General features: G+C 47.6%; 1 protein-coding gene across 9 annotated transcripts in view; it reads left to right on the top strand.

Moving 5' to 3' along the window:
* LOC123754253 (RNA-binding protein 24-B) overlaps positions 1–24,290 on the top strand; it is a 180,043-nt gene that overhangs the window by 41,686 nt on the left and 114,067 nt on the right. The gene's annotated exons all lie outside the window — the stretch shown is intronic.

Here is a 24,290-nt window from a genome sequence, read left to right as displayed (position 1 = left end):
TATAAAAGAGAACCAGTATAAAGAGTCCTTAAAGACACTGTGAGTGGGGATTGCCTTGTTTTCTATTGACTTCTCTGATTTGAGAGTTGCGATTGTGGTTTTTTTTTCCTTAATGACTATCTTTGATCTCACCTCTTTTTATATATTTATATATAAAACTCTTACAAACATTAGCCTTTTTTTCTTAAGTATATCATGTAATGGACTGAGATTGATTTGTTGATTTCTATTGTGTTGGAGTGATTAGTTGACGATGTGTGCTGACCCCAAGTAAAGAGGCCGCGCCTGCTTGCTCTCTCTCTCTCTCTCACCATCTTCTGCATTATTAGTATCTTCTCTATTGTATGATATTAATACATTATTGCTTTCTTTTAATACACACTTGTGGATTTTAGAGTTTTATTATTATTATTATTTATATTTTTTATTTGCATAAGCCGTGATGAGACGCCTTTGCCTTGCTTTCGTGTGTTTGGTATACAGATGTTAGTGCTTCATCCTGCTAGGGACAGGTGCTTCATCCTGCTAGTGACAGGTGTTCATCCTGCTAGTGGTAGGTGTTCATCCTGCTAGTGACAGGTGCTCATCCTGGTGGTAACAGATGCTCATCCTCGTAGTGACAGGTGCTTCATCCTGCTAGTGACAGGTGTTCATTCTGCTAGTGACAGGTGCTCATCCTGCTAGTGACAGGTGCTCATCCTGCTAGTGGTAGGTGTTCATCCTGCTAGTGACAGGTGCTCATCCTGGTAGTGGTAGGTGTTCATCCTGCTAGTGACAGGTGCTCATCATGGTGGTAACAGATGCTCATCCTCGTAGTGACAGGTGCTCATTCTGCTAGTGACAGGTGTTCATTCTGCTAGTGACAGGTGCTCATCCTGCTAGTGACAGGTGCTCATCCTGCTAGTGGTAGGTGTTCATCCTGCTAGTGACAGGTGCTCATCCTGGTAGTGGTAGGTGTTCATCCTGCTAGTGACAGGTGCTCATCCTGGTGGTAACAGATGCTCATCCTCGTTGTGACAGGTGCTCATTCTGCTAGTGACAGGTGTTCATTCTGCTAGTGACAGGTGCTCATCCTGCTAGTGACAGGTGCTCATCCTGCTAGTGACAGGTGTTCATCCTGCTAGTGACAGGTGCTCATCCTGATAGTGACAGGTGCTCATCCTGCTCGTGACAAGTGCTCATCCTGATAGTGACAGGTGTTTATCCTGCTAGTGACAGGTGTTCATCCAGCTAGTGACAGGTGCTGATCCTGCTAGTGACAGGTGTTCATCCTGATAGTGACAGGTGTTCATCCTGATAGTGACAGGTGTTCATCCTGCTAGTGACAGGTGCTGATCCTGCTAGTGACAGGTGTTCATCCTGATAGTGACAGGTGTTCATCCAGCTAGTGACAGGTGCTGATCCTGCTAGTGACAGGTGTTCATCCTGATAGTGACAGGTGTTCATCCTGATAGTGACAGGTGTTCATCCTGCTAGTGACAGGGGCTCATCCTGATAGTGACAGGTGCTTCATCCTGGTAGTGACAGGTGCTTCATCCTGCTAGTGACAGGTGTTCATCCTGGTAGTGACAGGTGCTCATGCTGGTAGTGACAGGTGCTTCATCCTGCTAGTGACAGGTGTTCATCCTGATAGTGACAGGTGTTCATCCTGATAGTGACAGGTGTTCATCCAGCTAGTGACAGGTGCTGATCCTGCTAGTGACAGGTGTTCATCCTGCTAGTGACAGGTGTTCATCCTGCTAGTGACAGGTGTTCATCCTGCTAGTGACAGGTGTTCATCCTGCAAGTGACAGGTGCTCATCCTGATAGTGACAGGTGCTCATCCTGCTCGTGACAAGTGCTCATCCTGATAGTGACAGGTGTTCATCCTGCTAGTGACAGGTGTTCATCTAACTAGTGACAGGTGTTCATGCTGCTAGTGACAGGTGCTCATCCTGATAGTGACAAGTGCTCATCCTGATAGTGACAGGTGCTCATCCTGCTAGTGACAGGTGTTCATCCTGCTAGTGACAGGTGTTCATCCTGCTAGTGACAGGTGTTCATCCTGATAGTGACAGGTGCTCATCCTTCTAGTGACAGGTGTTCATCCTGCTAGTGACAGGTGTTCATAATGATAGTAACAGGTGTTCATCCTGATAGTGACAGGTGTTCAGCCGGCTAGTGACAGGTGCTCATCCTGCTAGTGACAGGTGTTCATCCTGCTAGTGACAGGTGCTCATCCTGATAGTAACAGGCGCTCATCCTGCTAGTGACAGGTGTTCATCCTGCTAGTGACAGGTGTTCATAATGATAGTAACAGGTGTTCATCCTGATAGTGACAGGTGTTCAGCCGGCTAGTGACAGGTGCTCATCCTGCTAGTGACAGGTGTTCATCCTGCTAGTGACAGGTGCTCATCCTGATAGTAACAGGTGTTCATCCTGATAGTGACAGGTGCTCATCCTGATAGTAACAGGTGTTCATCCTGATAGTGACAGGTGTTCAGCCGGCTAGTGACAGGTGTCCATCCTGATAGTGACAGGTGTTCATCCTGATAGTGACAGGTGCTCATCCTGGTAGTGACAGGTGTTCATCCTGCTAGTGACAGGTGCTCATCCTGATAGTGACAGGTGTTCATCCTGCTAGTGACAGGTGCTCATCCTGGTAGTGACAGCTGTTCATCCTGCTAGTGACAGGTGCTCATCCTGCTAGTGACAAGTGCTCATTCTGATAGTGACAGGTGTTCATGCTGCTAGTGACAGGTGCTCATCCTGATAGTGACAAGTGCTCATCCTGATAGTGACAGGTGCTCATCCTGCTAGTAACAGGTGTTCATCCTGCTAGTGACAGGTGTTCATCCTGCTAGTGACAGGTGTTCATCCTGCTAGTGACAGGTGCTCATCCTGCTAGTGACAGGTGTTCATCCTGCTAGTGACAGGTGTTCATCCTGATAGTAACAGGTGTTCATTCTGATAGTGACAGGTGTTCAGCCGGCTAGTGACAGGTGTTCATCCTGATAGTGATAAGTGTTCATCCTGCTAGTGACAGGTGCTCATCCTGCTAGTGACAGGTGTTCATCCTGGTAGTGACAGGTGCTCATCCTGCTAGTGACAGGTGTTCATCCTGGTAGTGACAGGTGCTCATCCTGGTAGTGACAGGGGTTCATCCTGGTAGTGACAGGTGCTCATCCTGCTAGTGACAGGTGTTTATCCTGGTAGTGACAGGTGCTCATCCTGATAGTGACAGGTGTTTATCCTGCTAGTGACAGGTGCTCATCCTCCTGTCAATAGACCACCATCCTGCTGTCAATAGACCACCATCCTCCTGTCAATAGACCACCATCCTGCTGTCAATAGACCATCATCCTCCTGTCAATAGACCACCATCCTGCTGTCAATAGACCAACATCCTCCTGTCAATAGACCATCATCCTGGTGTCAATAGACCACCATCCTCCTGTCAATAGACCATCATCCTGGTGTCAATAGACCACCATCCTCCTGTCAATAGACCATCATCCTGTTGTCAATAGACCACCATCCTCCTGTCAGTAGACCACCATCCTGATGTCAATAGACCATCATCCTGCTGTCAATAGACCACCATCCTGATGTCAATAGACCACCATCCTCCTGTCAATAGACCATCATCCTGCTGTCAATAGACCACCATCCTGATGTCAATAGACCACCATCCTCCTGTCAATAGACCATCATCCTGCTGTCAATAGACCACCATCCTCCTGTCAATAGACCATCATCCTGCTGTCAATAGACCACCATCCTCCTGTCAATAGACCATCATCCTGCTGTCAATAGACCACCATCCTCCTGTCAATAGACCACCATCCTCCTGTCAATGGACCACCATCCTCCTGTCAATAGACCATCATCCTGCTGTCAATAGACCACCATCCTCCTGTAAATAGACCACCTTCCTCCTGCAATAGACCACCATCGACCTGTCAATAGACCACCATCCTCCTGTCAATAGATCACCATCCTCCTGTCAATAGACCACCATCCTCCTGTCAATGGACCACCATCCTGCTGTCAATAGACCACCTTACTAACAATAGATCATGACTCTGCTAACGACAGGCCTGAATGGATGAATGTAGTCTGTCATGGAGTAATTAACCGCTGTGTCACGCGCGTGTAACGTTGTGGAGGATCACTCTCGCCCGTTGACGGAGACCCGGTCACACGGCCCGATCCCCGTTGACGGAGACCCGGTCACACGGACCGGTCCCCGTTGACGGAGACCCGGTCACACGGACCGATCCCCGTTGACGGAGACCCGGTCACACGGCCCGACCCCTGTTGACGGAGACCCGGTCACACGGCCCGTCCCCCGTTGACGGAGACATGGTCACACGGCCCGTCCCCCATTGACGGAGACCCGGTCACACGGACCGACCCCCGTTGACGGAGACCTGGTCACACGGCCCGACCCCCGTTGACGGAGACCCGGTCACACGGCCCGTCCCCCGTTGACGGAGACCCGGTCACACGGCCCGACCCCTGTTGACGGAGACCCGGTCACACGGACCGATCCCCGTTGACGGAGACCCGGTCACACGGCCCGACCCCTGTTGACGGAGACCCGGTCACACGGCCCGTCCCCCGTTGACGGAGACCCGGTCACACGGCCCGACCCCTGTTGACGGAGACCCGGTCACACGGCCCGACCCCTGTTGACGGAGACCCGGTCACACGGCCCGTCCCCCGTTGACGGAGACCCGGTCACACGGACCGACCCCCGTTGACGGAGACCCGGTCACACGGCCCGACCCCCGTTGACGGAGACCCGGTCACACGGCCCGTCCCCCGTTGACGGAGACCCGGTCACACGGCCCGACCCCTGTTGACGGAGACCCGGTCACACGGACCGATCCCCGTTGACGGAGACCCGGTCACACGGCCGGACCCCTGTTGACGGAGACCCGGTCACACGGCCCGTCCCCCGTTGACGGAGACCCAGTCACACGGCCCGACCCCTGTTGACGGAGACCCGGTCACACGGCCCGACCCCTGTTGACGGAGACCCGGTCACACGGCCCGTCCCCCGTTGACGGAGACCCGGTCACACGGCCCGTCCCCTGTTGACGGAGACCCGGTCACTCGGACCGATCCCCGTTGACGGAGACCCGGTCACACGGCCCGACTGGTGTGGTGTACGTCGTACTGAACACTTAAGTGCGTGCCTGGAGTACCTGGCCACGGAAGGTTACCCGTGACCCGCCTGGCCTGGGTTGTCCCTCCCCCCACCACTGTCACCTGCTCTTCACGAGTTACTGTTCTCTTTAGCTAATTAGTTTATATAAATGGTGATCATCTGTAGCACACACGCGCGCGCACACACACAGCTCAACCCCCGCAAGCTTAACTAGGTGAGTACACACACACACACACACACACACACACACACACACACACTATGCTTATGATATAATCTGCAAGAGAATGAGGGGGACACTGAAACAGTTGATAAACTCGATTTCAAGAGAGGACACAAAGGGAAACATAGAAAATTCTTTAATGAGGTTATTTGGACAGACTTGTTGCTAGACAAGGAAACAAATGAGATGTATCCCAAATTTTGCGATATATACGATGAAGGAACACAAACTTTCACACCAAAACAGAGATCAAGGACTAGAAAATAGGATTGGTTCAGCAGAAATTGTGAGATAAGACCAGAGAGGAAAAGACAAGAAAATGGGTTCAAGGAAGAGGTCCTAACCCACAAACACCCCGGCACTACCAGCAAGCAAGAAACAATTACACAACAGTGAGGAGAGAGGCAGAAAGGAACTTTGAGAAAGGTATAGTGGACAAATGTAAAACTGATCCAGGCCTTTTTTATAAATTCCTTAACAGCAAACTGCATGTAAAGGATAAAATCCAGAGATTGAGAATGGGAACCGAGAATGAAAAAAAAGGTACTGAGAATGAAAAAGAAATGTGTTAAAAGCTAAATGAACAGTTCCAAACTGTGTTTTTACAAAATGAGGATTTCAGAGATCCGGACCAAATACTACTTCCAGAGCAAGCCATAGAATACATAGAGATATCTTAAGACGAAGTGGAATAATTACTCAAGGGGCTAGGGAGGAATAAGGCAGTTGGTCCGGATGGAGTTTCACCTTGGGTGCTGAGAGAATGTGCAACTGAGCTGAGTATTCCACTCCAATTAATATTCCAGACATCCTTGTGCACAGGAATCTTAACAGATATATGGAAAAGGCAAACATAGTTCCAATCTTTAAAAGTAGTAGTCGAGAGGAACTTCTAAATTATAGACCCGTATCATTAACAAGTGTGGGAGTCAAAACACTAGACAATAGTTGAAGCCAAATGGGTTGAACACCTAGAGAGTAATGGCATAATAACGGACAGACAGTATGGTTTTCTAACAGGAAGATCCTGTGTAATCAATCTACTTAGTTGTTATGGTAGAGCCGCAGAGATTATACAGGATAGAGGTGGTTGGGTTGACTGAGTCTATCTGGACCAAAAAAAGGCTTCTGTCAGAGTCCCGCACAAGCGGCTGTTCTAGAAGCTAGAACATGCTGGAGGGGTGACAGGGAGACTTCTGACATGGATGAAAAACTTTGTAACTGCCAGACAGATGAGGGCAGTAATCAGAGACAATGTGTCTGACTGGAGGAGTGTTACTAGCGGAGTACCTCAGGGTTCAGTTCTTGCACCAGTAATGTTCATCGTCTACATAAACCATCTACCAGAAGGAATACAGAATTATATGAACATGTTTGTAGATGATGCTAAGATACTGGGGAAGACAGGAGACGCAGACGACTGTAATGTCCTTCAAATTGATCAAGATAAAATAAATGCTTGGAACGTCGTGGCAAATGGAATTCAGTGTGAATAAATGCTATGTTATGGTATATGGAATCGGAGAAAACAGACCACACACAACTTACAATAAATTATGTGTGAAAGGAATTACAGAACTAATAAAGAAGGTGACCAAGGGATGGTCTTGGATAGTAAGGTGTCGCCAGAGGAACGCTAAGAACATTGTGAGAGGAGCGTGTGCCTCGCTTTCCAACTTCAGGATTTGATTTTAATTATATGGATGGTGAAATATTAAAGAAACTGTTCATGACTTTTGTGAGACCAACATGGGAATATGCAGCAGTTGTGTGGTGCCCAAATCTCAAGAAGCACAAACTGGAAAAGGTGCAAAGGCATGCTGCAAAATGGCTTGTGCAACTGAGAAACAAGAGTTACGAGGAGAGACTAGAGGCGTTAAACATTCCAAAGCTAGAAGATAGAAGAGAGCTGATATGATCACCACTTACAAAAAACTAACAGGAATCGACCAAATTGTTAAAGAGGAAGAGTTTCAAAGTGTTATACGACAAAGAGTACTGGGAAGATGGGACACCACGAGGGTTGCTTTCATCCTGTAACTGCACTTAGGTAATTGCACACACACCATCTCTTTCCAGCAACAGAGATATTACAGGAAAGAGATGGTTGGGTTGACTGCGTCTATCTGGACCTAAAAAGGTAAGCTTCTAACATGGATGAAAAATTTTCTGACTGATAGAAAAATGAGGGCAGTGATCAGGCAATAGGCAATATATCGGACTGGAGAAATGTCACAAGTGGAGTACCACAGGATTCAGTTGTTGCACTAGTGATGTTTATTGTCTACATAAATGATCTACCAGTTGGTATACAGAATTATATGAACATGTTTACTGATGATGCTAAAATAATAGGAAGGATAAGAAACTTAGATGATTGTCATGCCCTTCAAGAAGACCTGGACAAAATAAGTATATGGAGCACCACTTGGCAAATGGAATTTAATTTTAATAAATGCCATGTTATGGAATGTGGAATAGGAGAACATAGACCCCACACAACCTATATATTATGTGAGAAATCTTTTAAGAATTCTGATAAAGAAAGAGATCTAGGGGTGGTTCTAGATAGAAAACTATCACCTGAGGACCACATAAAGAATATTGTGCGAGGAGCCTATGCCACACTTTCTAACTTCAGAATTGCTTTTAAATACATGGATGGCGATATACTAAAGAAATTGTTCACGACTTTTGTTAGGCCAAAGCTAGAATATGCAGCGGTTGTGTGGTGCCCATATCTTAAGAAGCACATCAACAAACTGGAAAAGGTGCAAAGACATGCTACTAAGTGGCTCCCAGAACTGAAGGGCAAGAGCTACGAGGAGAGGTTAGAAGCATTAAATATGCCAAAACTAGAAGACAGAAGAAAAAGAGGTAATATGATCACTACATACAAAATAGTAACAGGAATTGATAAAATCGATAGAGAAGATTTCCTGAGACCTGGAACTTTAAGAACAAGAGGTCATAGATTTAAACTAGCGAAGCACAGATGCCGAAGAAATATAAGAAAATTCACTTTCGCAAACAGAGTGGTAGACGGTTGGAACAAGTTAGGTGAGAAGGTTGTGGAGGCCAAGACCATCAGTAGTTTCAAAGCGTTATATGACAAAGAGTGCTGGGAAGACGGGACACCACGAGCGTAGCTCTCATCCTGTAACTACACTCAGGTAATTACACTTAGGTAATTACACACATACACACACACACACACACACACACACACACACACACACACACACACACACACACACACACACACACACACACACACACACACACACACACACACACACACACATATTGGCCCAGATGGAATCTCCCCCTGGATACTAAAGGAAGGAGCAGAAGCACTGTGCCTGCCACTCTCTATAGTGTATAACAAATCACTGGCAACAGGGGAACTGCCAGAAATTTGGAAAGGAGCTAACGTAGTCCAAGAAAGGGGATTCTACGACCAGGCAACAAAAATCAGGCAAGAAAGAGAAGGGTGGGCAGACTGCATATTTTTGGATTGCCAGAAAGTCTTTGATACAGTACCACACACGATGCTAGTGAAAAAGCTGGAGATGCAGGCTGGAGTGAAAGGGAAGGTACTCTATTGGATAAAGGAGTACCTAAGCAACAGGAGACAACGAGTCAATGTGAGGGGTGAGGTCTCAGATTGGCGAGACGTTACAAGTGGACTCCCGCAGGGGTCAGTCCTTGGACCTATACTGTTTCTGATGTATGTAAATGATCTCCCAAAGGGTATAGACTCGTTTCTCTCAATGTTTGCTGATGATGCAAAAATTATGAAGAGGATTGAAACAGAGGATGATAGTAGGAGGCTACAAGATGACCTTGATAGACTGAGTGAATGGTCCAACAAATGGCTGTTGAAGTTCAACCCGAGTAAATGCAAAATAATGAAACTAGGCGGTGGAAACAGGAGGCCAGACACAGGATACAGAATAGGAGATGAAGTACTTAATGAAACGGACATCAGAGAGAAAGATCTAGGAGTTGATATCACACCAAACCTGTCTCCTGAAGTCCTACATAAAAAAATAATTTCTGCGTCATATGCGAGGCTGGCTAACATCAGAACAGCCTTCAGGAACCTGTGTAAGGAATCATTCAGAATCTTGTACACCACATATGTAAGACCAATCCTGGAGTATGCGGCCCCAGCATGGAGCCCGTACCTTGTCAAGCACAAGACGAAGCTGGGAAAAGTTCAAAGGTATGCCACTAGACTAGTCCCAGAACTAAGAGGCATGAGTTACGAGGAAAGGCTGCAGGAAATGCACCTAACGACACTGGAAGACAGAAGAGTAAGGGGAGATATGATCACTACCTACAATATCCTCAGGGGAATCGACCGCATAGACAAGGATAAACTATTCAACACTGGTGGTACGCGAACAAGGGGACACAGGTGGAAACTGAGTACCCACATGAGCCACAGGGACGTTAGAAAGAACTTTTTCAGTGTCAGAGTAGTTAACGGATGGAATGTATTAGGCAGTGATGTGGAGGAGGCTGACTCCATACACAGTTTTAAATGTAGATATGATAGAGCCCAGTAGGCTCAGGAATCTGTACACCAGTTGATTGACAGTTGAGAGGCGGGACCAAAGAGCCAAAGCTCAACCCCCGCAAGCACAAATAGGCGAGTACATACACATGCCTGTACCTATCCTTATCTGCTCGCCCCTGTTCATCCAGCAGTAAGAGAGGGAACTGGCTGTAAATTGGCTGGCGGGTTGAGTTCCGGGGAAAAACTAGTAGGGGTAAGACTTAGTATGAAGTATGGATAAGTTAACGCTCTAAGCTTGCTAACAATAGCCAGAAGCTTTGTACTCCTGTAGACTTTCCTTCACTGTCAAGGCTCCTGCGACACAGTACCGCACTGGAGCCGAGTACTGGCCGAGTACTGGCCGAGTACTGGCCGGTATACCCAGCATATCGCACCATTTTCACACGTCGGGCTATTTTATCCATATTGGAAATGAGTTAAATATGAGTGTGGTGAGACTTACCTGCACCCAGGACACCATATCTTAACAGCCCGTGTTAATTGTTTATGTTGATGTCTAGAGATAACTTTCACCACTGTAGCATCTCATCAATCTCTCTGTAGTGTTGATTTAAATGTTATAATAATGTATTTGAGGATAATTTAACCAGTTTGCTTGCATGTTAGCTTACGAGATCTTGTAGTTGTATTTATACATCCGGGTCGGCTGAGATACAACAGTGTTGACAATGATACAATACAGTGCCTTGGCTACAAGTCCTTGCCAATGGTCCAGGACGGTCACCAACCGCCTCAATTCCTTTACTTTCAGATGTTGGGTTGGATGTTTGTGTTAGGTGTGAGAGGGAGCGGCCACGCTAGGGATCTCCGCGGAATATATATCTTGGGATATTTCAGTGATACAGGAACCAAACACAGTCAAATATCTCATAAAGTGTGTCTCAACATATTAAACAAATATACCGTTGTGACTGCCATCCGACCTTTTGTGTTCAAGGATAAATATGTGAAATTCGAATGTAGTCAAGGCCCGCCCTCCCACCCTCGGGGGGGGGGGGAGCAGTCCTTACACAATAGTTGCCAAGTCGTCAAAAAAATCACATCCCTCGCTACTGAAACATCAAGAAATCAGTGCCCATAGTGCTCTATGTAAAACCTTTGTTAATTATAAACAATTAAGATAATTACCTTAATATCGAGTGAACAAATTATACACAGAATATGCAGGCGACGAGTCACAGTAACGTGGCTGAAGTATGTTGACCAGACCACACACTAGAAATTGAAGGGACGACGACGTTTCGGTCCGTCCTGGACCATTCTCAAGTCGATTGTCAGTCGTGTGAGCGACTGAAAATAAGTCAGTCGTGTGAGCGACTGACTTATTTGGAGCGTAGGCTCATCCTGAGTACCCACTGTGTGTGTGTGTGTGTGTGTGTGTGTGTGTGTGTGTGTGTACTCACCTAGTTGTACTCACCTAGTTGTGTTTGCGGGGGTTGAGCTCTGGCTCTTTGGTCCCGCCTCTCAACCGTCAATCAACAGGTGTACAGATTCCTGAGCCTATCGGGCTCTGTCATATCTACACTTGAAGCTGTGTATGGAGTGAGCCTCCACCACATCACCCCCTAATGCATTCCATTTGTCAACCACTCTGACACTAAAAAAGTTCTTTCTAATATCTCTGTGGCTCATTTGGGCACTCAGTTTCCACCTGTGTCCCCTTGTGCGTGTTCCCCTTGTGTTAAATAGACTGTCTTTATCTACCCTATCAATCCCCTTCAGAATCTTGAATGTGGTGATCATGTCCCCCCTAACTCTTCTGTCTTCCAGCGAAGTGAGGTTTAATTCCCGTAGTCTCTCCTCGTAGCTCATCCCTCTCAGCTCGGGTACTAGTCTGGTGGCAAACCTTTGAACCTTTTCCAGTTTAGTCTTATCCTTGACTAGATATGGACTCCATGCTGGGGCTGCATACTCCAGGATTGGCCTGACATATGTGGTATACAAAGTTCTGAATGATTCTTTACACAAGTTTCTGAATGCCGTTCGTATGTTGGCCAGCCTGGCATATGCCGCTGATGTTATCCGCTTGATATGTGCTGCAGGAGACAGGTCTGGCGTGATATCAACCCCCAAGTCTTTTTCCTTCTCTGACTCCTGAAGAATTTCCTCTCCCAGATGATACCTTGTATCTGGCCTCCTGCTCCCTACACCTATCTTCATTACATTACATTTGGTTGGGTTAAACTCTAACAACCATTTGTTCGACCATTCCTTCATCTTGTCTAGGTCTTCTTGAAGCCTCAAACAGTCCTCTTCTGTTTTAATCCTTCTCATAATTTTAGCATCGTCCGCAAACATTGAGAGAAATGAATCGATACCCTCCGGGAGATCATTTACATATATCAGAAACAAGATAGGACCGAGTACAGAGCCCTGTGGGACTCCACTGGTGACTTCACGCCAATCGGAGGTCTCACCCCTCACCGTAACTCTCTGCTTCCTATTGCTTAGATACTCCCTTATCCACTGGAGCACCTTACCAGCTACACCTGCCTGTCTCTCCAGCTTATGTACCAGCCTCTTATGCGGTACTGTGTCAAAGGCTTTCCGACAATCCAAGAAAATGCAGTCCGCCCAGCCCTCTCTTTCTTGCTTAATCTGTGTCACCTGATCGTAGAATTCTATCAAGCCTGTAAGGCAAGATTTACCCTCCCTGAATCCATGTTGGCGATTTGTCACGAAGTCCCTTCTCTCCAGTGTGTGTGTGTGTGTGTGTGTGTGTGTGTGTGTGTGTGTGTGTGTGTGTGTGTGTGTGTGTGTGTGTGTGTGTGTGTGTGTGTGTGTGTGTGTGTGTGTGTGTGTGTGTGTGTGTGTGTGTGTGTGTGTGTGCTTACTAGTAATGTGTTTCCAAATAGTGTAACGTACCCAGGTTACTAGTGCCCAGACACAGAAACTAGACGCCGAAACTATATGCGACACGTGGTAGCACTTAAGTAATAATTGTAAATAAGAAGCAATAAGATGCTTATCTTAACATACTAAGAAGGTTAGGTGAGGTCGGTGTTTTCTATGAACCTTTTCAAGGTAAACTAAAATATTCACAATCAATTAGTATGTCACATATGCACTTATTAAATAAGCCAATATTGACTGTAAGCAGGTGCGAGAACGGGTTAAAAAAAAACACTATCACAGGCCCTTCACATTCTGTGGAGACAAAGCCTAGATACTGGCGTTATCCCTGACATACTAAAAACAGCAGAGATAGCACCACTCCATAAAGGAGGAAATAAGGCAGAGGGAAAAAATTACAGACCGATAGCACTAATATCGCACATCATAAAAATTTTTGAGAGAGTGCTAAGAAGTAAGATCACAAAATACATGGAATCACAGCAACTCCATAACCCCGGACAACATGGTTTCAGAACAGGGCGCTCTTGCCTGTCACAGTTGCTGGACCACTATGATATGGCATTAGATGCTATGGAAGACAAACAAAACGCTGATGTAATTTACACAGATTTCGCAAAAGCCTTCGACAAATGTGACCATGGTGTTATTGCACATATGCGTTCAAAGGGAATTACCGGAAAAATAGGCAAATGGATCTACAATTTCCTGACTAACAGAACCCAATGTGTAATAGTCAACAATTTAACATCCGGTCCATCAACCGTGAAGAGCTCAGTCCCCCAGGGTACTGTGCTTGCTCCAGTACTTTTTCTCATCCTCATATCGGACATAGACAAGAACACAACCTATAGCACTGTATCATCCTTTGCAGATGACACTAGGATCTTCATGAGAGTTGGCAACATAGAGGACACGGCAAACCTCCAATCAGATGTAGATCAGGTCTTTCTATGGGGTACAGAAAATAATATGGTGTTTAACGAAGATAAGTTCCAGCTCATGCGCTACGGAAAAAATATAAATATAAAAACGGAAACCACGTACAAAACTCAGGCAAATCATAACATAGAACGAAAAGGCAATGTAAAGGATCTGGGTGTACTCATGTCGGAAGACCTTACCTTTAAAGAACACAATAAAGTAGCCGTCACAACTGCAAGAAAAATGACAGGATGGATAACAAGAACTTTTCACACTAGAGATGCTGTACCGATGATGATACTTTTCAAGACGCTAGTGCTCTCTAGAGTGGAGTACTGCTGCACAATGACAGCCCCTTTCAAAGCTGGAGAAATTGCTGACCTGGAGAGCGTGCAGAGATCCTTTACTGCTAGAATCCACTCAGTAAAACATCTAAACTATCGGGACCGACTAAAGAGCCTAAATCTGTATTCCCTTGAGCGCAGGCGGGAGAGATAATAATTTACACGTGGAAAATAGTAGAGGGGCTGGTCCCTCTACACAGAAATAACATCACATGAGACCAGGAGGCATGGCAGGATGTGCAGAATACTCCCGTTGAAGAGCAGAGGTGCAACTCTGAGAGAGAACTATCAACATCAGAGGCCCGAGACTGTTCAACACGCTTCCACTACACATAAGGGGCATAACTGGTAGACCCCTCACAGTGTTCAAGATAGAACTGGATAAGCACCTCCAAAGGATACCTGATCAACCAGGCTGTGACTCATACGTCAGGCTGCGAGCAGCCGCGTCTAACAGCCTGGTTGATCAGTCCAGCAACCTGGAGGCCTGATCGACGACCGGGCCGCGGGGACGCTAAGCCCCGGAAGCACCTCAAGGTAACCTCAAGGTAAGGGGTGAGGGGCTGGTGGGTGAGAGTGGGGTGAGTGCTCTCTCTCACACATATACACACATTCCCAGGATGCAGCCTGCAGCAGCTGACCAGCTCCCAAGTACCTATTTACTGCTAGGTGAACAGGAGCATCACACGAAGGAAACTGGCCGTTTGTTTCTGCCTCGGCCTGTAATCGTTCCCGGGTCTGTCCACTATGACTCCTGAACGTTATCCGCTGTACTCACCTAGTTGTATTTACGAGGGGATGAGCTCTGGCTCTTTGGTCCCGCCTCTCAATCGTCAATCAACTGATGTACAGGTTCCTGAGCCTACTGGGCTCTGTTATATCTACATTTGAAACTGTGTATGGAGTCAGCCTCCACCACATTACTGCCTAATGCATTCCATCTGTTAACTACTCTGACACTGAAAACATTCTTTCTAACGTCTCTGTGGCTCATGTGGGTACTCAGTCTCCACCTGTGTCCCCTTGTTCGTGTCCCACCCGTGTTGAACAGTTTATCTTTATCTACCCTGTCAATTCCTCTGAGAATGTTGTAGGTTAGTGATCAAGTCTTCCCTTACTCTCCCGTCTTCCAGTGTCGTAAGGTGCATTTCATGCAGCCTTTCCTCGTAACTCATGCCTCTTAGTTCTGGGACTAGTCTAGTGGCATACCTCTGAACTTTTTCCAGCTTCGTCTTGTGCTTGACAAGGTACGGGCTCCATGTTGGGGCCGCATACTCCAGGATTGGTCTTACATATGTGGTATACAGGGTTCTGAATGATTCCTTACACAGGTTCCTGAACAAATATATAATATACGAGGCAGCTCCTATTATAACCACCGAAAGACGAGAGGATAGTAATAGGAATAAGAAGAAGATAATAAGGGAACTTAAGAGGAAACAATGAACAGAAAAAAGAGAGAAGAGAGAAAGAAAGATAAATGGAAGGATGAGCTTATGTTAGGTCACGTTTGTTAGAAAGATTAGAGCATTTGAGTATGTACTGTGAAAGGGAAGAGTCCACAGCAACAAAGCCAAGACTCAAGTTCATGTTGGGTATGTTGTGTATCAGAGCCGATTCAACAAGACGGCGTCTATGTAGAGTAGAGGCAGGAAAGATTATTTTGGAAGGAAGACCAATCAATAGGATGATTAGAATCCCTAACATGACAGAAGAGAGTATTGTTAGTGTCTGCAGACTTAACATGGTCCAGGACGGACCGAAACGTCGTCGTCCCTTCACCTTCTAGTGTGTGGTCTGGTCAACATACTTCAGCCACGTTATTATTGTGACTCATCGCCTTACACACAGTTTCAAATGTAGATATGACAGAGCCCAGTAGGCTCAGGAACCTGTACACCAGTTGATTGACAGTTGAGAGGCGGGACCAAAGAGCCAGAGCTCAACCCTCGCAAGCACAACTAGGTAAGTACATACACACACACACAGGAAGCAGCCCGTAACAGCAGTCTAACTCCCAGGTACCTATTTACTGCTAGATAACAAGGGCATCATGGTGAAAGAAACTCCGAATTTGTTTCTGCCATCACCGGGGATCGAACCCGAACCCTAGGATTACGAGTCCAGAGCGTTGTCCACTCAGCTATCAGGCCCCGTAGTGTGTATTCACCTAGTTGTGTTTGCGGAAGTTGAGCTTTGCTCTTTCGACCCGCGTCTCAACTGTAAATCAAGTGTGTACTAACTACTTTTTTTTCCTCCACACCACACACCAAGAAGCAGCCCGTGACAGCTGACTAACTCCCAGGTACCTATTTACTGCTAGGTAACAGGGGCATTCAGGGTGAAAGAGTGTTTCCCATTTGATTCTGCCTGGTGCGGGAATCGAACCCGCGCCACAGACTTACGAGTTCTGTGCGGTATCCACCAGGCTACCAGGCTCCCTGTGTGTGTGTGTGTGAGAGGGGTGGTTATATCTGGAGGGGATCTGCGGATATATGTAGAGTATATGTGGGTACATAATGAGGACAATACTATAGGACGTGAGAGCATATGTTAAGGTCACAGGTGCACGTGAAGAGCATGACGTGATGGCGCCATGATAACGGACATATTCCTCTCGTTAGTGAAGGAGGAGTGTTGGTTATGCTCCCAGAGAGTGATGGTGTCCCTCTCACACCACCTGCACTCTTGGTACACCAACTCCCGCCTCCACTCTCCCACCCTTACCACCTCCCACGTGTTGCACACACCCACCACACCCCACACCCACACCCTCACCCCCATGCTATGGCACCCCCCTCCCAGACAACTTGTTTTTGCCAGGGTAGTTCAGAATAGTTTGTACCACGCTGAGGCAGCCGCTGGCCAAGTGGTAGGGGAGGGGGGAGGGCCGGCCGGCTGGAAATGAGAATGGGGGGCCGGCTGGAAGGGGTGGGGGGGGGGCCGGGGGAGTGTTGGAGAATGGGGGGCCGGCTGGAAGGGGTGGGGGGGGGGGGGCAGCAACACCGTCGCCACAACACTTGGGCCACACAAACAACACAACACCACCCGCCTGATTTCACGAACCACCAGAAATTTTAATGTCTCGTAGTATAGTTGGCTTCGTTCTCGACTCACAATCGTGGATCCAGATTTGATTCTTGGCTGGGCATGTTTTCTTTCACTTATATGTGTATATGTATGTTTATATGTATGTATGTATGTATATATATATATATATATATATATATATATATATATATATATATATATATATATATATATATATATATATTATGCATTCTATAATATATATATATATATATATATATATATATATATATTAAATTACATATAATATTATGAAATATAATAAGATAAAAGGAGTCGGGATATTAAAGGACAAAAGCAGATCAGTTTGAGTGAATATCAGTAGTAGCGGCCCCCCGATGGGGCAAGGGGGAGGGGGTTATTGCCCCCCCCCCCACCCTTTTCGGGACCCCCCTTGGCCCATGGGCCAATAGGCCTTCTGCAGACTTGTATATTGTTATACCGCTGCTGTTGCGGCCCCGAACGGCTCACAGCCCCTGCGGAACCTGCATAATATAAGCTGTCGCTCCCAGATCCACGAGTCACTTAAATGCATACTGTACGAAGCCTCTACATCTTCCATAAAACATGGCGGCTTTGTGCGTATATATTAAGTGTTGCTTTCGAGCTCACGAGCTGCTTAAGAGGTTGTGAGTAGCAACAATACCCTTGGGTTGTGGCCCTGGTCAACTCTTTAATAAGTACATGCTAAGCCACCGTCACAACCGTGGCTGAAGAGAGAGAGGTGGACTGGTTGAGTCAGTGGGCACCTGAATACTGGTGAATACTGACCCACGTGTTGACAACTGAGGGGCACGCAGGTGTGTTGTCAGGCCAAAGTAGGTGTGTTGGCAGGAATAACTATTAACGAAACAAATCATCTTTTAAGATCAAAAGTGATTTGTTTAAGTTTTCGAAAAATCCGCTTAGTCGTCTTGGAGAGTTATCTTCAGGAACGGAGTGAAGAGACACGCTCGAGAAGCTGTATACACATGTCCTGGTGAGCCAGCTTGGGGCCACCCTAGAACACAAGCTTGGAGGCGCCTCAGATCAAGCTTGGGCGTCGCCCCACAGTAAACTTGGGACCGCCCTAGAACAAGCTTGGGAGACCATTCCAGAGTAAGCTTTAGGGGGGAGGGGGGTCATAGGAAGATATTAATATTTGTATCATCATTATTAAAAAGACACAGAGTCCCATAGTCGGGGATGGTGACGGAGAGACGGGTATGCTTGTGATAGACAGGCAAGAGGACAAGGTAGACAGTCAGGAACACAGGTGGAGACCAGGAGCTGAGGTTCGCAGTCACGCAGGAAGAGAAGGTCGGGTTGAGGAGTCTGGTGACGCCCCCCCCCCCCCAGGTATTATCTGCTCTACTGCTCACCTGTCCAACCCCCCAACCCCTCACCCCTCACAACCTGTCCCCCTCACCCCACACAACCTGTCCAAACCCCCCCCTCTCACCCCCCCACACACACATAAAGACACACACACATCACACGGGAGTACATACGTGAGTACACACACATATCACACACAGATTTCAGGAATCTGTACATCAGTTGATGGACAGTTGAGAGGCGGGACCAAAGAGTCAGAGCTCAACCCTCGCAAGCACAACTAGGTGCGTACACACACTCTCCCCTTCCGGAGACAATGACCTGGTGAGGCCTCCCCCCCCCGGGTCATGGGAGACCTCAGGTCACCTAAGGAGGAGACACTTGGTGATGCAAGGTCTTGTGTCACCCTGAGGGAGGCACACTTACGTCACCTACACTTGAAGGTCACCCAGGGTGGAGACGTTAGGGCGTGGGAGCTCTCAGGTCACCGATGGGGGTGACGGGGCGACGCTTAGTGGTTCAGGGTGACGGGTCGACGCTTAGTGGTTCAGGGTGACGGGTCGACGCTTAGTGGTTCAGGGTGACGGGTCGACGCTTAGTGGTTCAGGGTGACGGGTCGACGCTTAGTGGTTCAGGGTGACGGGTCGACGCTTAGTGGTTCAGGGTGACGGGTCGACGCTTAGTGGTTCAGGGTGACGGGTCGACGCTTAGTGGTTCAGGGTGACGGGTCGACGCTTAGTGGTTCAGGGTGACGGGTCGACGCTTAGTGGTTCAGGGTGACGGGTCGACGCTTAGTGGTTCAGGGTGACGGGTCGACGCTTAGTGGTTCAGGGTGACGGGTCGACGCTTAGTGGTTCAGGGTGACGGGGCGACGCTTAGTGGTTCAGGGTGACGGGTCGACGCTTAGTGGTTCAGGGTGACGGGTCGACGCTAAGTGGTTCAGGGTGACGGGGCGACGCTTAGTGGTTCAGGGTGACGGGTCGACGCTTAGTGGTTCAGGGTGACGGGGCGACGCTTAGTGGTTCAGGGTGACGGGTCGACGCTAAGTGGTTCAGGGTGACGGGGCGACGCTTAGTGGTTCAGGGTGACGGGTCGACGCTTAGTGGTTCAGGGTGACGGGTCGACGCTTAGTGGTTCAGGGTGACGGGTCGACGCTTAGTGGTTCAGGGTGACGGGGCGACGCTTAGTGGTTCAGGGTGACGGGTCGACGCTTAGTGGTTCAGGGTGACGGGTCGACGCTTAGTGGTTCAGGGATGACGGGGCGACGTTTAGTGGCTCAGGGTGACGGGACGACGTCACTGTTCTAAGTAATAAAAATCCTTCACAAGGAATAGAAAAACTGACTTCGGAAGCATATGAAGTCTGTCTGAAACATGATCCTTTGAGGAAAGCCAGAAAGAGGTCCAACGTAGAAAGAGAACGCAGACGACACTACAAAAGATGGAAAACTAACGGAAATATTTAAACAGACAAGACTTTCCATACAAAGAAGGAATAATTTAATCAGGGAGATTGAGGAAATCGAGCAGACTGAAGCATTCAAATCAGATTGAAGAAAGGCAACTAGAACAGAAAGCAATTCAAGAAATAAAGAAAAAAAAAATCTTTTCATATGCTAAATCAAAAGCAAAAACCACTGCCAGTATTGGACCTATTCGTACAAAGGAAGGTTCATACACTGAGGATGACAAAGAAATTAGTGAAATCCTAAAAAAGCAGTATGAGGACATGTTTAGCACTCCGATAAACAGCATGAAAGTGGAAGATCCGGACAACTTCTTTATGCGTGATATCCAAACCCCTGTAAATATAACTGATATCAACACGAGTGTGGCAGATTTTGAAAGAGAAATTGACAACATGCCCATGCACTCGGCCCCGGGTCCAGATTCATGGAATTCAATATTTATAACGAAGTGCAAAGTGCCAGTAGCACAGGCACTCAGTATAGTGTGGAGGAAGAGCTTGGACACGGGAGAGATACCAGATGCGCTTAAATCAGCAGACATTGCCTCTCTACACAAGGGAGGGAGCAAAACATTGGCAAAGAATTATAGTCCAGTTGCACTAACGTCCCACATAATAAAAGTATTTGAGAGAGTGATCAGGATGCGGGTCACTAGTTTCATGGAGACCAATGACCTCCACAACCCAGGCCAACATAGATTTAGAGCAGGAAGATCGTGCCTCTCACAGCTACTTGACCACTATGACAAAATCACTGAGGAAAAGAAAAAAAACAGAACGCAGATGTGGTATACATGGATTTCGCAAAGGCATTCGATAAATGTGACCATGGAGTGATAGCACACAATGAGTTCAATGGGAATAACCGGTAAAGTAGGACGGTGGATACTCAGTTTTCTGTCAAACAGTATTCAACGAGTAACAGCCAATCATATAAAATCGATTCCAAGCGCAGTTAAAAGCTCTGTACCTCAGGGTACAGTCCTTGCACCACTGCTGTTCCTTATTCTCTATCAGATATAGACTCAAATACAAGTCACAGCTTCGTATCATTTTTTGCAGATGACACAAAAATCAGCATGAAAATTACCTCTGCTGAAGACATTATAAAACCACAAGTAGGTATTAATAAAGTTTTCGACTGAATGAAAGAAAATAACATGCTGTTTAAAGTATTAACGGTGATAAATTTTAGGTACTCAAGTACGGCAGAAATGAGGATCTGAAACATAATACAGGGTACAAAACAATCAAATCTGCCCATAGTAGAAAAACAGCATGTTAAGGATTTGGGAATAATGATGTCCGATGACCTAACGTTTAGGGAGCATAACCAAGCAAATATTGCGTCAGCCAGAAAAATGATAGGATGGATTACGAGAACTTTCAAATCCAGGGATCTAGTCACAATGGTTGTACTCTTCAAGTCACTTGTGTTGTCCCGTCTTGAGTACTGCTCAGTACTCACTTTCCCCTTCAGAGCAGGAGAGTGCTGAAATAGAGGGAATACAGAGAACATATAGGGCACGCATAGACGTGATAAAGCACCTAAATTATTGGGATCGTCTCAAAGCTCTCCAAATGTACCCACTAGAAAGAAGACGAGAGAGATATCAAATAATATACACCTGGAAGATACTAGAGGGCGACGCTTAGTGGTCTAGGATGACGGGGCGACGCTTAGTGGTCTAGGGTGACGGGGCGACTCTTAGTGGTCTAGGGTGACGGGGCGACGCTTAGTGGGCTAGGGTGACGTGACGAGGATCCGTTGTCAAGGACAGAAGTGTCAGAGGGTGACTGACACGGCCGCGGGAGCTCCCTGAGGAAGACAAGTAGCAGGAACCCTTCGTAGAGAGCCTCTGGTTACTTCCATAATCCCGGGCACGCTGGCAGCCAGTGTGTCGGTGTGGGTGCTCCTGTTACCGCGGGTGGCCACGCCTGCCTAGATATAGCGGCGCCTGCCTCGGTATAGCGGCGCCTGCCTCAGTATAGCGGCGCCGGCCTCGGTATAGCGGCGCCTGCCTCAGTATAGCGGCGCCGGCCTCGGTATAGCGGCGCCGCTATAAGCTGTGGAGGGCACTTAAGGAACAGGTTGTGGAAGCAAATTCTATTCATAATTTTAAAACTAGGTACGACAGGGAAATAGGACTAGAGTCATTACTGTAAAAACTGATGGCTCGAAAGGCGGGATCCAAGAGTCAATGCTCGATCCTACATACGCAAATAGGTGAGTATACACACACACACACACACACACACACACACACACACACACACACACACACACACACACACACACACACACACACACACACACACACACACACACACACACACACACACACATATATATGAGGATTGCTAAAATCTGAAGAAAACTAGCAGATCGCATAATTGCACTGACAAGTGGTTAATAGAGTTCAACCCTAGCATATGCAAAGTATTATGGCTGGAAGCCGTAGATAGAAGGTCAGGTTTAACTGCGAGGGAAACCGCCTAGGGAATAAGAAGGGTAAAAGGGAAGTAGAAACTCTTAACACAGTAAACCAATTGTCTTTGGTATACATTCAATTAGTGATGGAGTAGGCGAAGAGATCTGTAATTAAACCTTCTTAACAAAAATTATTGAAAAGTTGAGATCTTTCCTGTAGAAGAACACTAAAAAAAAGAGAAGTAGAAATTAGAGAATAGTAGAAAGTTCTATGCCAGATTCTTATAAACATTGGTATGGCCTTCCCTGGAAACACAAACCGAAATTGTCTCTATTTTCCGCTTGTTACAACTTGTAATAAAGTTGTTACATCTTGGCTGAACGTGTTTATGACGTATAAGAACGTTGTTACAACATGCTATATTGGTTGTTATAACTGGTTAGGAGGTGTTACAACTTGTTCGAACGTTGTACCAACGTCGTAGTTTCGGTGTGTGTGTTTGGCGGGTTCCAACCTCTCCTCTTACATAAAGCGTCGCATTTCGCTCGTATGCGTTACACACGACCAAAAATGGTCGTACTATAAAATGGAAGCGGGTGGCGAAAGTGACGTGCTGTCCCGTCTTCTGTTGTGGGTCCTCAGGCAGGTCAGGAGACCACACTTCACACTGACTGTTTTCTTGACGCTGAGGAACCTTAGGAGGACGACCTGGCCGACACTCTCACTGGTGCCGTGGGCCGACACTCTCACTGGTGCCGTGGGCCGACACTCTCACTGGTGCCGTGGGCCGACACTCTTACTGGTGCCGTGGGCCGACACTCTCACTGGTGCCGTGGGCCGACACTCTCACTGGTGCCGTGGGCCGACACTCTCACTGGTGCCGTGGGCCGACACTCTCACTGGTGCCCTGGGCCGACACTCTCACTGGTGCCCTGGGCCGACACTCTCACTGGTGCCGTGGGCCGACACTCTCACTGGTGCCGTGGGCCGACACTCTCACTGGTGCCCTGGGCCGACACTCTCACTGGTGCCCTGGGCCGACACTCTCACTGGTGCCGTGGGCCGACACTCTCACTGGTGCCGTGGGCCGACACTCTCACTGGTGCCGTGGGCCGACACTCTCACTGGTGCCCTGGGCCGACACTCTCACTGGTGCCCTGGGCCGACACTCTCACTGGTGCCGTGGGCTATATTTATATTGCCCTACCCACATGATGGGTAACTGACTACGTGAAGACCACCGTGAGTGTGGGTGTGGGGTTATGGGTGTGAGTGTGGGGGTGTGAGTGTGGGGTTGAGTGTGGGGGTGTGAGTGTAGGGAGTTGTGGGGTTAGCGAGTTTGAGCGGGGGGGGGGGGCATAAGACAGTGATGTAATCTCCGTAACCGGACTCAAAAGTAATCACGGCAAAATAAAGAAGTCTGCTAATGATTACGAGGCGGGGTCCAAGAGCTGGTGTTCGGCCCCCTCAAACTCTTAAGTACAGTGCTCTTCCTCCCACTGTTGATTTCAACATTTTGTTTGCAAGAGTGTGATCATTTGAGAGACTGAGAGGTTGTATTCACCTAGTTGTGCTTGCGGGGGTTGAGCTCTGCTCTTTCGGCCCGCCTCTCAACTGTTTACTAACTACTTTTTTTCCCACACCACACACACCCCAGGAAGCAGCCCGTGACAGTTAACTAACTCCCAGGTACCTATTTACTGCTAGGTAACAGGGGCATCAGGTTGAAAGAAACTCTGCCCATTGTTTCTCGCCGGCGCCGGGAGTCGAACCCGGGACCACATGATGACGCGTACAGCGTGCTGTCCAGTCAGCCACCAGCCCCACCAGTGTGTGTGTGTGTGTGTGTGTGTATGTGTGTTCGTGCGCGCGTGTACGTGCGCGCGTTCGTGTACGTGCG

Source organism: Procambarus clarkii, chromosome 18 (assembly GCF_040958095.1).
Source record: "Procambarus clarkii isolate CNS0578487 chromosome 18, FALCON_Pclarkii_2.0, whole genome shotgun sequence".
NCBI classification, from domain to species: Eukaryota; Metazoa; Arthropoda; class Malacostraca; order Decapoda; family Cambaridae; genus Procambarus; species Procambarus clarkii.
This window is presented reverse-complemented; position numbering and strand designations above follow the sequence as displayed.